The sequence below is a fragment of the Triturus cristatus genome, chromosome 8 (assembly GCF_964204655.1).
Source record: "Triturus cristatus chromosome 8, aTriCri1.1, whole genome shotgun sequence".
In the NCBI taxonomy this organism is placed as follows: domain Eukaryota; kingdom Metazoa; phylum Chordata; class Amphibia; order Caudata; family Salamandridae; genus Triturus; species Triturus cristatus.
In genome coordinates, this window is record NC_140591.1 from 375,589,296 (window position 1) to 375,602,279 (window position 12,984).

Here is a 12,984-nt window from a genome sequence, read left to right on the forward strand (position 1 = left end):
GTATACGTTATTATACATCACTACGTGGGTTCCATCTTAGAGCGGAGGCCATCTTATGGTTGCCCTCACATAGGCTACATAACATGAAGCAAATACGGGCCTTTTAGAGCACATGTGCCTTTCTTTGACTTTTCTGTGACCTGGGCAGCTTGGCTCCGCTGCCCCAGGTCAGTCCGGTCTCACGAGTTCCCCGTCCTCTGGCCACCTGTGATTAGCATCAGGGCTTGACACACCATAAAGCCTTTACATTAAACACGAGCCTCCAGCTAATCTCTTTCTCACCTGACTGTTCCTGCTTTATGGCTTGTTTTCCAAACAGGAGATGCTCATGTTCATTGGGGCCTATCGATATCTGATGTGGGATCTGAGCCTTGCTGGGTAAATAATTGCGGGCTGGCTTAACTGGAATGTGGGATGGTCATCATGACTCTGCCTTTTCGTTTGAAATGTATACATCCAAATGACCATGCCATAAAACTAGGAATGTATGCCTGAAGCAGGATATTTTGTATTTAAGGAGAAGCCCGTTTCTGTGATTTTCAGCAGTCTCCTGAGAACATACACGCTGTTGTACTTCTAGGATACCTGTAATTGGTCTGCAGCCAATAAACTGATCTTTGACTTCACCCAGAAGACTCTGTGTTTCTGTAGGTCTGAAACAGGAAGAACCCGAAGTCATAGGGTGTGTTCCCCTGCACCGCTGGGCTTAAAATTCCCAGTACTTCAGTTGGCGCCCAACTCGGCGCGATTTCAGCGGTACCGGTCCAAGCCAGAGGTTCGTGAGGAGCTTTGTGTGGAAATTCTGGAGGAAGGCCGCCACTTCATCGACCCCTGCATGTCGACGTGGTCCGAAAGTCTTTTCTGCGAGGTTCTCCGCGTCCCGACGGCTACGAAGGACTGCTGCCCTGATTAATCGCCCTGTTTTGGACCCTGGACGATTTTGGTAGAGCGAAACAATCGAGAGAGTCTTCTGGTGACGCCATTGATCATCGATATTCAGTTAAGTATAAGTGGAGCGTCTCCCAGTTTGAATTTGGTATCCTTCGGGATTATTTTGATTTGGAGTTTGCAAACCCCAAAGCCAGAGGACTCGTGTATTCACGAGACTATCGTAATCGATAATCCTTTGAAGTTGGGAACTAGACTAGTGAGCGAAGATGCCTGGTGCTAGTGTATTTGGTAATTGGTTTTGTTTAAGTTGTAGAAGGGATTTCCAGTTAGAGGATTCATGTCCGGTTCCTCCAATTGGTACTCCAACTTATGAGCTTTATGTAAAACATGGCGTGGGCCCCATTGCATATAATGAAGTATGGATCCGATATACCAGAAAGGACGGTGTTTTAAAATGGCCCCAAAATGGTAGTTTCGATACAGATATCTTAGATAATTTGGAAGTTAAATTGTTTAAAAAGAAAGCCCGGCCGGCGATGTTTGATTCTTTCCGCCTATGGCGAAAGGAAGCTAAACAGAAGGAAATTAAGCTAGCGAAAAGAAATAGGAGAGAGAGAGGTATGTCAGTGATGCAAGCAGCTGTGCAATTTAAAGATAATGAGGAGGAACAAATGAATGAGCAATTGCACAGACAGCGCAAACTAGGGATCTATAAATGTTACCCTTATCCTTAATGTCCCATTTGTTAAGTTCACTACCCCCATATGCGCAAAATGCCACAGCACCTCCACAGCTTGTAAATGCGCAGCCTCCAGTAAATATGCCGCAAGCCTTCCCACAGCCGCCAGCTCCTCTTCAGCTGGCTCCTATCCCTGCAGTGCAGCCCTCTCAAGGGCCGCCAGTTTTGCTACCTGTTACCCCCGCGCTTCCTGCGACTTTGCCTAGCACGCCAGCGGCTTCCCCTGGCGCTCCTTCTTACACTACCCAGGTACCTGTATCTGAATCTGTTTTTCTTCCCTCTGTCTATCCCCCCGTTTTCGCCTCAACCTCTCCTTCAGCACGACAACGACTAGCTAATGTAGTTACTAGTCTAATGTCGCCTCTCTTTGGGTCATCTAGTGCGACTCCTGCCTTACAGCGTAAGCAATTGCGCAGTCAGCAGCCTGGTCCCGACGAGAAAGAGGTGTTAGACCATCTGGCGCGTGGGTGGATTGGTTTCCCTTTACTTTATAATGTGGAATCAGTTGTTACCGTTTTTCACCAATGGGATGCCCCAACACAGAGGTATGTCTTTGACAAAATGTGTGAATTCCTCTGTGCGGAATTGGAGGATAATGGTGCAAACCCAAACCCACAAGAATTGTGTCGAGTGCGATTTGATTTTGAAAAAGGTACAATTGTGGGCCCCAATGTAGATAAAGCAGTTGCGACTTTACTATCCTTCAGAAATGGCGATTGTCAGCAATCATTGTTCGAACAGGAACTCCCTGTGGGGAAAAAGGTAAAAGCGCGCCAATATCCGATGCGTGAGGTTCCTCCAGTTTGGAGACCTGCTGATCCAAATGCTGTTCCACCTGTCCTAGCTCATTTTCAGCGTGTTTGGGTACATGTCCCATGGAAGCGATCTGAGGTGTTAGCACTTAAGCAGACATTGCCTGACCCCCGTAAAAACCCTACCGGTTATTATAAGGAGTTATCACAAACTGCAGAATCATGTGTAATGAATCTGGCTGACATAGATATGTTGTTTGGGAATGTTGTTCCACAGCCTTTATGGGGATCCATTCGTAATGTAGATCACGCTGTAGAATTGGGTAACACATGGGCTAATATCATTGCTGCAGATGCTGGCCAAGTTGGTGGCGCGAAACCTGATCGTTTGGTAGCAGAACTCCCTGGTCGAATTATTACCTACATGAAAACTATAATGCCTGCGATGCGCGTAAATTGGGATAAACTATCCGCATGTAAGCAGAAGAAAGATGAGACAGTGTCTGATTTCTTCACCAGGTTTGAAGAAACGTTTATCGACCACAGTGGTCAAGACATGAGCACTGAAGGTGGCCAACGGTTATTTGTTGATAAATTTGTACAGAACCTACTTCCCGAGTTGTGTAAAAAATTAAAAGACTCAGAAAGTTCTTGGGCTGTTTCCTCTTCAGCGCAAATACTGGCTACTGCACAGTATTATGAGAATAGAGACAAAGATGAGAAGGATAGAACAGATAAGAAAACGAAAGAACTAAAGACAAAGGTCCTCTTGCAGCAGGCTTATCCACCACATGGAGGACAGAATAATTGTAGGCAAACACAAGGTATCTATCAGCAGCCCCAACAATTTCAGAATAATCAGCAAATGAATGGGTATTATCAACCACGAATCCCTGTAGGTCCCAACCAATGTTCATATTGCAAAGAGGAAGGTCATTTTAAATATAGTTGCCCTAAATTAATGCAGCGTAACAGTAATGCGTATGGCGCAAGAGGTAGAGGTGGTCAGCAAGCTCCTAGAGGTAGAGGGCGTGGAAATGCTCCCCAGAATGCGCATCCTCTTCCACCTCAAAATACCATAAATAGCTTTGATCAGCAAGCCAATGCGACTGGTAATACAGCTCAGTACTACAATAATGATTATTATGCAGAAGACGACAATGTAGAAGATGATGATTACTAGGACCGCCGTAGACAGAGAGAGGGAGTTGTTTCAGTGCCAGTGGATCAGAGTGGACCCTATGTTAAAGTAACTACAGCAAATGTAACGGAGCCCTTTCTGCTTGATACTGGTGCTGCAAAGAGTTCAATCATGCATTCAAAACTCCCTGGCGCGCCTTTGTCTGGCGAAATAAATGTCTCAGTAGGTTTTTCTGGCGCCCCAGTTAGGAACCCGATTTCTAGTCCTATGTCACTTTCTGTTGGACCTTGTGAGCTAAAAGCACCCCTCATCCTAACAACAGGTTGTGGTGAAAATTTGCTAGGCTTAGATTTGCTAAAAAGATTGCATGCAACATTATATTGTTCTCCCTCAGGAGTACAACTTACATTAGGCAAGAAAGTGATTTCCCCAATGTATTTGTCTAAAAATGCAATGCCACCTGAATTGTCATCCCTTCCGGATGTCCTTTGGGCTACTGGTCCCAATGATGTGGGTCTTTTGGAAATACCGCCATATGTAGTCACTTTAAAAGCCAATGTCAGATTGCCACGTATTCCCCAGTACAAGATCTCCAATGAAGGTCAGAAAGCATTGTTAGCAATTGTCAGTGATTTGATTAAAAAGGGTGTAATTGAAGAGACAAGGGGCAACGTTTGCAATAGTCCTGTTTTACCTGTCTTAAAACGAACGGACCCTTCACAGCCACCTGTTTACAGATTTGTGATTGATCTTAGAGAGGTAAATAAGATTGTTGTACCACAGTTTCCAGTTGTCCCTGATATAACTGCCTTGTTAACTATGATTCCAGCCTCAGCTGCATGGTTCTCAGTGATCGATTTAAAGAATGCTTTCTTTAGCATCCCAATTGCAGAGGAGAGCAGAGACATTTTTGGCTTCAGTTTAGGAGGCCGAAGCTTCCGCTTTAAACGCGCTCCCCAGGGCTACTGTGAGAGTCCATCAATATACAGTCAGGCTTTAAAAGCGCAGCTCGATGCACTTGTTTTACTGAGTGGCGCTATCCTTATTCAGTATGTCGACGATTTACTAATCGCCGCGGATACTGAAAAGATTTGCAAAAACGCTACCTTGTCATTGTTGCGTCATTTGTCTGCCTTTCATCACAAAGTGTCTCTCTCAAAGCTGCAATATTGTCGACAAGAAGTGACCTACTTAGGTCATCTCTTATCGAAGGAGGGAAGGAAACTGACCCCAGAAAGAATTCAAGCCATTGCACAGTTGAGTGTGCCAAGAACACAGAGAGAAGTGCGTGCTTTCTTGGGCATTACTTCATACTGTAGGCACTGGATACCAAATGTTTCCTTGTTGGCAAAACCTTTGTTAGCATTAACATGCAAAGACACACCGAATCCTATCCCATGGTCTGAAGAGTGTCAGAAAAGTTTTGTGGAATTGCGTAATGCATTATTTTCAGCTCCTGTGTTGGGTACCCTTGACTACAGCAAGCCTTTTACATTGTATGTTCATGAGAAAGATGGTTGCGCATTATCAGTGTTAACACAGCCTTTTGGCGACAGACCGCGTCCATGCGCTTATTTTTCGTCAACCTTGGACCCGGTAGCGAGGGCATTGCCAAGTTGTCTGAGAGCCACAGCCGCCGCAGCTATGTCTATTCGACAGTCTGCTGGCCTAGTGATGGATAATACATTGATTGTTATGGTTCCACATGCTGTGGACACATTGTTAAACAGGACCGAGACACAACACTTAACTAGTGCGCGATTATCTGGTTATGAGCTGACACTGTTAGCAAATCATATACACATAAAGAGATGCAACACATTGAATCCAGCTACACTATTACCAATTCCAGCAGACCTAGATGAGTTTGAGCAACATGATTGTCTGTTCAGAACCGAAGAAGAGACGAAAGGGAGAGTAGATCTTAAAGATACTCCCTTGACTGAGTGTGATGGTACTTTATGGGTGGATGGTTCGTGTTTCAAGCTTCCAAATGGTGATACGACTGCTGCATATGCTATCACGACTTTGCACACGATTGTGGAAACTGCACGTGTGCCACAAAATTCGGCTCAAGCAGCAGAATTGATTGCCCTTACGAGAGCATGCGTGTTGTCTGAAGGAATGAAAGTGAACATATATACGGATAGCCAGTACGCCTTTGGCGTGGCTCATAGTTTTGGGCGATTGTGGAAGGAACGTGGGTTCCTGACTTTGCATGGAGCTAAGATTCAGAATGGCAAGTTGGTGAATGATCTCCTTGAGTCACTGACCCTACCGTTACAAGTTGCGATTATGAAATGCAGTGCGCACAAGAAAATCACTGATGATGTTGGTCGTGGTAATGCGTTTGCTGATGAAACCGCGAAAGAAACAGCAAAAGATGTGAAGACTCGAATGTATGTTGCAGGCCCTGCCAGATGGGTTGGTGATGTTGGAATGTGTGAAAACACAATAGAAAGTGTAAAGTCCCTTCAAGCTGAAGCCACAGAGAAAGAGTTGAGCAAGTGGAGAGAAAGTATGGGTAAGTTGGATGAGACTGGTTGTTGGATTGATTTGTCAGAACATAGGCGATGGTTGTTACCTGATGCATATGTGCTTCCAGTGGTTACTATGGCACATGGAATGGCACATATCAGTATGAAAGGAATTTGTAAGTTGTTGGCTCCAGTATGGCAGAATGCTGGAATTCCTAAGTGTGCAGAGAATGTGGTCAAGAATTGTATGGTATGCTTGAAGTACAACCCTGGTAGGGGAACCCCAACTCCAGCTGGTCATTTTGCGCCTCCATCATATCCATTTGAAGTTTTGCAGTTAGATTTTATCCACATGGAAAGGTGCAACAACCTGAAATATGTATTGGTGGTTGTCTGCGCTTTTTCAAAATGGATAGAGGCCGATCCCCTAAAGGACAACACTGCTCTATCCACAGCCAAAGCCCTTGTGAAGGAATTTTTCCCTAGCTTTGGAATGCCAAGAATGGTGTGGCGTGATAATGGGAGTGAGTTTGTGGGTCAAGTGATGAAGAATGTGTGTGAGGGAGTAGGGATAAAGCAGAAATTCCACGCTGCAAATCACCCCCAATCAGCTGGATTAGTGGAGCGCTACAATGGCGCTCTAAAACTCAAGCTGGCCAAAATCCAAGCGAGCTCAGGTCTTAAATGGCCTGACGCTCTGCCTCTAGCACTCCGGTCCACCAGAATGACCGTGCATTCACGAGTGGGACTTAGTCCCTACGAGGTCGCTTTTGGCCACCCGGCCAATGTATGGGGTGTGCCAAGACCGGCGAAATTCAGTGAAATCGAACACCCAGTACTGCTTGATTACTTGTATGAATTGACAGCTAAATTACGTGTTTTACACCAACAGGTGCACAATACTCTTCCCCAGGCTTCTGAGGCTCCAGGACACCCTATCGACCCAGGCACGTGGGTCTTGGTAAAAAATTTCCAGCGCAAAAGCAATGATGAGCCTCGTTGGATCGGCCCTCATCTCGTACTCCTATCTACGAGATCAGCTGTTCGAGTGAAGGGGAAGAAGAACTGGATCCACGGCGCCCACGTGAAGAGGATCCCTTTGCCTCTGCCGTATGACCAGTGGGTCCAGGAGGGTATCGCAGACTCTGAAACAGACACTGTACCTCGTTTTGTGCCGTTCAGTGATGCACGCATAAAAGGCACAACTTCAGCACAGGAAAGTGACGATATTTTGCAAGAAGCTGTGCCACCGTCAATTCGATTGGACACCACAGAGCCTGAACTCTTGTTTCAAGATCAGACAGTACCTGGCCGTTTTCATTATAATCTAAGACCAAGGCCTATGGACAAATAAATATTCTTTTTCTTTTACCTTTTTATTTTTTGATAACCAGAGCTCTCCCATCTGAAGGACTTTCTTGATTTTTGTTTTTCGAACCAGCATCCGGGTTCAGCCGCAGGGTCGCGGTGCCAAGACTTTGGGCTACAGGCCGAAGACGTTAGGTCAACGGTTCTGGTTGGTCTAGGGCGTTCCCTGGACTGACAGGCGTACTCCTTAGCAGAAGATACTCACCCGCCGCGAGCGGCACGATTAGAGGATGGAGTTTTTCAAGATGCAGAGACCGGCTGAGGAAATGAACTTTAAAGCAAGAATGTGTAAAATAATGAAGAGCAAACGTTTTGTATTTTTATGCCTATTTGTATTTTGTAGTATGGTAGTGTTTACTGTAGGATTTGTATTCTTCTCCTCTCAAGAGCCCATTGTACCCACTGTACAGCCTATACCTCCTCCTACTGTCTCCTCACACTCTTTTCACCCTCTGCCTGAACACAAACAAGCTAGATGATCAGAGTTTGTGAATAACTCGTTTATTCAGCTCCTACACCAGCACCAACTAGTCATGAATACAACCAATTGTTGGGTGTGTGGTTTAATGCCACATACCATTAATAAGGGTATTCCCTATCTAGTGCTGCCGTTTAGTTACAATGGATCGTCATGGGCATTCCAGACCATGTTTCTCTTTGCACTAGATGTGTACTCCCCGCGACAACCGCGTTCCATCAGACCTAGCACCAATAACAAAGCTTTAATGAAAGGAGTTGCCGATATGAGCAGAGATATCGATGCATATTCATCTATTCCCAAAGAAGAGTTGAGAGCTTATGTAGGGTGGAACGCGACGGGGTATAGTATTAGTCTGGGTGAAAGACAGCGAAAAATCTCATCCCCAATCTGGGTCGTACCCCACATAGGTCGGTTCTGTTTGCAAGGTAATGGTCAGAATCCTAGAGCGCAACTGGGAAGAAGTGACTGTACTGAAACGTACACTTTTCCGTCACAGATTTCCCCTGCGTTTTTGGATGCCAAGGGTACATATTTTATCTGCAATGACCGAGCGTATACATGGTTGCCCCCTGATTTCTCGGGCACATGTTATATTGCAAATCTGCTACCGCCAACATTTACTGCCGCCTCTGACTATCACAAGACCAGAGTTGTGAGAGGCGTAATTAGTAAGGAGGATTCTGCCGGTCAGGAAGCGGGAGATTTCTTTTTGGGTTTCCTGCCGTTTTGGGGACCTATGGTTAATAGTAGGAACCTGAGACAACTGACTCGTGTGGTTGAATCCACTGTTAATGTTACGGCTGGTGCCCTTGGTAATTTGACAGCTGAGCTCCAAGCGGATCACCTCATGACTTTGCAGAACCGCATGGTTCTAGACGTCATACTTGCAGACCGCGGTGGGGTATGTAAGGTTATCCAATCTAGTTGTTGCATTTTCATACCAGGCAACGCTCCAACAGTTTATCAAGCCATCTCCAAGCTACATAAAATATCTGAGTCCATACACGTGGATAAAGGAGATTGGTCACTGGTGGGCTGGTTCTGGGAACTGATATCTGCCTGGGGTTGGAAAGTTCTGATGGTCATTGGAATGATCTTAGCCATCCTTTTCCTGTTCTGTCTGTGCATACAGTGTGCTCCTGCGATATGTGGCCTCTGTGCTACATTATGTGTAAGGAAACCTGTATCGAGGGACGAGCTAAGTAATAGGATGATGCTACAGCAACATCTCCATGACTTCGTGAATATTGACCTAGACTCGGATTGAAATGAGTATAGTTATTGCCTCTGTAAGGGCAAAAGGAGGGTCTGTCGTACTTTAAAATTTGGGACCGCGTAGGAGGCAGGGCCCTACCCCTGTCTATCCCGGTATTAGTGAACCGCGAATGGTTAATGCGGTATGTACAAGTGCTTGGTGTAACGTTTTAGCTATGAATGCACTGTGTATATGTTATTATACATCACTACGTGGGTTCCATCTTAGAGCGGTGGCCATCTTATGGTTGCCCTCACATAGGCTACATAGCATGAAGCAAATACGGGCCTTTTAGAGCACATGTGCCTTTCTTTGACTTTTCTGTGACCTGGGCAGCTTGGCTCCGCTGCCCCAGGTCAGTCCGGTCTCACGAGTTCCCCGTCCTCTGGCCACCTGTGATTAGCATCAGGGCTTGACACACCATAAAGCCTTTACATTAAACACGAGCCTCCAGCTAATCTCTTTCTCACCTGACTGTTCCTGCTTTATGGCTTGTTTTCCAAACAGGAGATGCTCATGTTCATTGGGGCCTATCGATATCTGATGTGGGATCTGAGCCTTGCTGGGTAAATAATTGCGGGCTGGCTTAACTGGAATGTGGGATGGTCATCATGACTCTGCCTTTTCGTTTGAAATGTATACATCCAAATGACCATGCCATAAAACTAGGAATGTATGCCTGAAGCAGGATATTTTGTATTTAAGGAGAAGCCCGTTTCTGTGATTTTCAGCAGTCTCCTGAGAACATACACGCTGTTGTACTTCTAGGATACCTGTAATTGGTCTGCAGCCAATAAACTGATCTTTGACTTCACCCAGAAGACTCTGTGTTTCTGTAGGTCTGAAACAGGAAGAACCCGAAGTCATAGGGTATGTTCCCCTGCACCGCTGGGCTTAAAATTCCCAGTACTTCACCCCTTGAATCCTGAGGGTCCCTAGGGTCCAACTAGACCACTAGGTACCTCCAGTAAGCGCCACAGAGCTGCGTTGCTGAAAGATGTAAAAAGGGGCACGGCCTAGACCATCTCTCTGCAACGCAGCACAGTTGCACTTACTGGAAGCACCTGGTGGGCTAGTTGGCCCCCAGGGTCCCTCAGGATTGAAGGTGAATTATTTCCCCAACTTAAAACGCGCCACAGGGTGTGTTTGCACACATTAACACAGGCCCCATCCCCTCCCTTCACCACTGTGTAAACACGCCCTGTGGCCGTTTTTAGTTGGGAGATGAAGTTCATTTGAATCCTGAGGGTCCCTAGGGTCCAACTAGCCTACTAGGTACCTCCAGTTAGCGCTACAGAGCTGCGTTGCAGAGAGGTGTATAAAGTGGCACGGCCTGGACCACCTCTCTGCAATGCAGCCCAGTGGCGCTTACGGCATCTGGTGGGCTAGTTAGCCCGCAGGGGCCCTCAGGATTGAAGGGGAATTATATCCCCAACTTAAAACGCGCCATAGGGCGTGTTTGCACACGTCACCTCAGGCCCCGTCCCCTCCCTTCCCCACTGTGTAAACACGCCCTGTGGCCGTTTTAAGTTGGGAGATTAAGTCCCCTTGAATCCTGAGGGTACCTAGGGGCAAAATAGCCCACTAGGTACGTCCAGTAAGCGCCATTGCAGAGAGGTGTAAAAAAGGTCACGGCCTGCACCACCTCTCTGCAACGCAGCGCAGTGGTGCCTACTGGATGCACCTGGTGGGCTAGTTGGCCCCCAGGGTCCCTCAGGGTTGAAAGGGAATTATTTCCCCATCTTAAAAAGCGCCACAGGGCGTGTTTGCACACGTCACCTCAGGCCCCATCCCCTCCCTTCACCACTGTGTAAACACACCCTGTGGCCGTTCTAAGTTGAGAGATTAAGTCCCCTTGAATCCTAAGGGTCCCTAGGGTCAAACTAGCCCACTAGGTACCTCCAGTAAGCGCCACAGAGCTGCGTTGCAGAGAGGTGTAAAAAGGGGCGTGGCTTCAAAACACCTGTCTGCAACGCAGCTCCCGGCACATACTGGAGATACCTGTTGGGCTAGTTGGCCCTCAGGGACCCTCAGTATTGAAGGGGAATTAATTCCCCAACTTACAACTCGCCAGGGGGCACATTTGCAGAGTGCTGCAAGGAGGGAGCGTGTCCTCCGGTGCGATGCCGGTCTTTTATTTATTTAATTTTTTTAAGAAGGGGGGCTGTGTGGCCCCCCATCTTTTTCTAATATATTGGCCCCGCGGACCCCATCTCCCAGGGCCTACCTCCTAATTTTTTTTAATTTTTTAAAAATAATTTGAAAGGGGGCTGCGTGGCCCCCCTCCCAAGGCCTTAATCTTTTTTTAAATTCTTTAGGAGGGGGGCTGCATTGCCCCCCTCCTCAGGCCACTTATGGCCCCGGGGACCCCATCCCCTGGGGCTGGCCATTGTTTTTTATTATGTTTTAAAAAATATATATTTATAGAAACACCTAGGACATGCTGGAAAAACCGTACGTACCTATCACCAGGACGAGTTGCGTGATATTCATTAAAAGGCGACTATGCATACAATGAATCCACGTGGAATGTATTTACACCGCTAGTAAAGTTCTGACGTGTCTGACGCCCTACCGTCGTTAATCCCGGCGCCCCCGCCGGTGGGTACTCTCCAAGTAGACACCCTTGTCGTTTATTTATACAAACATGGATAGCTATTGATGGGCACATTTAATACACACGCACACCAAGCCATTCAAAGGGGATTTGACAAAAATTCAACCAAAACTATGCAAGAAACCCCCCTCACAGTTAATAAAACACACATCCACCGCCGGATGTGTAATACTTTTTATTTTACTTTTTATTTTACTCTCTGGAAAGGAGACAAACCTCACTTGAGAGTCACAGCGCGCTCCTGACTGAGTCCAATGCTGTGTTACACCCACCAGTGCCCGCTGAGTGCCACACACCTCTGTGTTGTATTCCACCAGCTAGTGCGTATGCTATGACACTCTCTAGCCCATGTGCACTGTAACACCACCCTGTGAATATGTCATGCCACACTTGCCTTCGCACAGGTTATATTGCCCCATCTAACGTGCCTTCCTTGATACCTATGTTATAACGTACAGCGCTATGCCATACATATTACAATCTGGATCCATATCTTTGTCACAGTGCATATGCAACGTTACACTCCCCAGCACATATTTTATATTACAACTTTAGAGACTAGTTAGGTTACTCAACACTGCCCTGTGCATATTACACTCCAAGGCGCATATCGCATAGCACGCACTAGTGCCTGTGCTATCTTGCGCTCTCCAATGAATCTGTCATTGCACACAATGTATTGCATATTATATTTCACGCCCGGTTCATCTTATATCACACTTTTTGATGCATAGTTTATTCCATACACTATAACTAGTTTTCATTTTCAATCGTGCTCTCAGGACTATGTTCTATATAATACTGCGTTCACCTACCCTTTTCACTGGCATTACATTTTGCGATGGGGGTGGAGGGTCAAGGGGTGTTTCTGCCAAGTGAGCCCGGAGTCACAGTCACAAATGTCCTCTTCTTCCTAAATAAAAGTGAGATTATGCTGCATACTTGTTCATATTTTCAGTAGTTCGCACAGACACACATTTTAAAAACAATAAAGTTCCTAATACCCACCTTCTCTGAACAGAGCTTGCTGCCCCATCCCCCTCCTCCCTATCCTCTGTTGTCTGAATCCATGGACTAGCCTCCCTCCTGCCATGCATGGTCTGATGTGCTACCACTGCCCTCCATTTAGCATGATGTACCAGTCCACTCCTCCTGCCCTCCATTGCCGAATTCTATGCCCCATTGCTGACCTCCTGCTTAGTCTCTGTACTTAGCTTGCTGCCCCGATTCTCCTTCCCCCTGCCCTCCTATGTCTTAGTGCAT